The sequence below is a fragment of the Malania oleifera genome, chromosome 13 (genome assembly GCF_029873635.1).
Source record: "Malania oleifera isolate guangnan ecotype guangnan chromosome 13, ASM2987363v1, whole genome shotgun sequence".
Taxonomy (NCBI): domain Eukaryota; kingdom Viridiplantae; phylum Streptophyta; class Magnoliopsida; order Santalales; family Ximeniaceae; genus Malania; species Malania oleifera.
The window spans coordinates 6,260,820-6,263,733 of NC_080429.1; the positions used below are offsets into that span (position 1 = coordinate 6,260,820).

The following is a 2,914-nucleotide window of genomic DNA, read 5'->3' on the forward strand; positions in this document are numbered from 1 at the left end:
GCATCACTCCGAAAGTGACCATCACTTTTGATCATCCATAAAAGAAATCAACTAGCTACCATGTGCTCCAAACGCAAGTCAACTATGAACCAAAACAGGAGGACTTGTTTTGCTGTAAAGTTCTCTAATACAATGACATTGTTATTAACTTATTATCGTCATCCATAAGACCTAAGTGATCAAAATAAAATTGAACTCTTCCTCTCCCTCTCAGGTGCAGCCTTTTTCTTCCACAGGGTCATACAGATGCTACCTCTTTGTTCCTCACATGACATATTCCTCAAACCTAGTGACACCCAAATCCAAACGTCGCAATCTAGCAATGCAGTTCAAAAGTGGAGAGAAATACAGGTGGAGAGAGAGAGAGGAAAGACATGAAGGGAAAACACACGATTAATCTCAAAAGGCAATTCTATTACAAACCACCCTCATTTATACATTACCTTGGTACAAATTAAATTACATACATATAACTGCTACTTAACTAAGTTTTTGAGTTTTTCTCTTGACCTGTTCTTCGAAATCCATTTCAAAATTTGAGTCTGATCAGCCCAACCCGCTTCCACCCTATACCATGCGGGTTTTGAAAAATTTATGAAAATTGGATGGCTGTATTTTATTTGCCCATTTACACTAATACACATTTCATTTGCCCTGAAAAATGGTGTGCGACGATTTAATACGTATGGGTACAACCACCTAAACTAGGGTTACTGGTTCATTTTTTTCCCTTGGTTATTTAAGCTGTAAATATGTAGTGCTATAGCACATCCAACTTACTAATAGACCATGTCGTCATTGTAATGGTGGTGGTGATCGTCAACGTCTCCACCCTCTCTTAATTTTCACCCAATTGGCACATGCAGTTCTTTATTTTGGTCCAAAAAAGGAATGCTCCATAAGAAAGAATAGCCAGCTTCAGTGTGCTCCTGCAGAATGAAAATGCGACCAGTACTCCTTGACAAGTTGCCCAAACAGTGAACCTTCTTTCTTCATTAGTTTCATCGGCTCATCATATTCCACCAGTTTTCCTGAAGTAAAAATGAAGCATTTTAAAGGATTTTTAACAAGCTAAGTAAATATATTTCTGCATTACTTTCTGTTTTCACAAATGTACGCTGGGTTCGATCCCCATCGTAATCTGCCCATTAAACAAACAATTTAGGTGTGCTGTCCCACATGGGGAAAACTGCAGACATGACAAAACCCATTTATTCACTTTTCCTAGTTCATTTTTGTTCTGTGGCTACCTAGTTTTGAAGATGCCTCCTGTCTTTTTAAAAAAAAAAAATTCCAACCGAAATTGCAGGTGCTGCAGTAACATTCCATGACAACATCAAGACAAGCAACAGTGTTGGATTAAGGGGGTGTTCAGCATGACTTATCATAACAACTAATATAATTTTATGATTTAGACTGAGTAATATTCAGTCTGTGTGCAAGTTATAATTCACCCAATTAAGTCATGCCAAATATCCCTCAACTCTGGCTATGTAACACAAAGACGTCTAGAAAATATGTACACGGACCAAGAAATTAAGGAAATCTGGAGGATTAATTTAAAATAATAATATTTTATGGTTGGATGAAAATGACAATAAAAACCATTTCAAGACACAGTTGCACACATGCTAACAAGTAGTATTCTCTATGGAGAGGTTTGAGAAATGGGAACGCACCATCACTGATGGCAAGAACCATTGTGCAATCCATCACTGTTGGTATCCTATGGGCCACTGTGATCACAGTGCAATCTGCAAATTCAGAACGTATGGTTCTCTGAAGAATCAAGTCAGTTGCATTGTCAATTGACGCAGTTGCTTCATCCAATACCAATATCCGACTTCTCCTCAATAAAGCACGCCCCAAACAAAACAGCTGTCATTGCCCCATGCTCCAATTTGATCCATCTTCCGCAACTGAATAATCGTTGCTTCATGTGAGTAGTGGTGATAGTTAAAGTAGTCTTATTTCATCAACCAACTAAGCATATGACTAAAGCATTTTGTCAAAGTGCCCTATATGGCATTTTAAATTTCCTTCTCACCTTTGGAATGTGGCTACTGGTCACAGAGGATAAAAATAGATTAAGTACTTTACGTAAATCACAAAACCTTACCTAAGGAGTCTAGTCCTTCTTCTTTCTCCTGAACAGCCTCTCGAAGTTGACACTTTCGGAGAACCTAACAAAATCCAAGAGTAAAATTTCCACCCGTAAGTGCAACTGATTTGTAACTTGATCGACAGCTGACTCAGCACAAATGAGCCATATTTGTAGCAAAGTTAAATATTACCTCCCATATTTCCTGATCACTGTGTTGAGATAATGGATCCAAATTGTATCTCACAGTCCCATTAAAAAGAGTAGGATCCTGTGGTATAATCCCAAATCGTGACCTCAAATCATGAAGTCCAATCTTAGAGAGTAAGTCACGGACCCAATGAGAATACCTAAAATAGATATTCGTCCTCGGGCAATATGTCTGGCTCTCCAGAAGTAACGAAACTAGCCCTGCACCAATATTCGAGCCGCCCTCCGTCAGTCTTACCACTACCATAGTCCCGACCACCTAGTTATAGACAAATGCAACACTCTCCACTGGTCCCGCCCTTACTATCCATAGTAACCCGACCCCCGCTGAACAGAAGAAGGCACACCTGTTGCAGATATGCCACCTACAATAGAGCAACAAGCAGTGTGGTCAGACTCCTAAGAGCCGCGATATAGCAGAACAAGCTCACCTCTCAAAAGGAGACAGAGCATTCACCTTTTACATGGTTAGCGCTCCCGGAACTCAAGAGTAGCATTTAGAATCTCTAAAAAGGTTCCCTCCCAGTCTTTCCTCCTCTTCTTGGTCCCTGAATTTTAACCCATGCCCTTGCATAATTATAAGCCCGAAGGGTCAGGTTGATT

The 2,914-nt window shown here is 39.7% G+C and overlaps 1 pseudogene; it reads right to left on the bottom strand.

Moving 5' to 3' along the window:
* Window positions 1-393: 393 nt before the first annotated feature.
* Window positions 394-2,558, bottom strand: LOC131146723 (ABC transporter C family member 10-like; annotated as a pseudogene).
* Window positions 2,559-2,914: the final 356 nt, after the last annotated feature.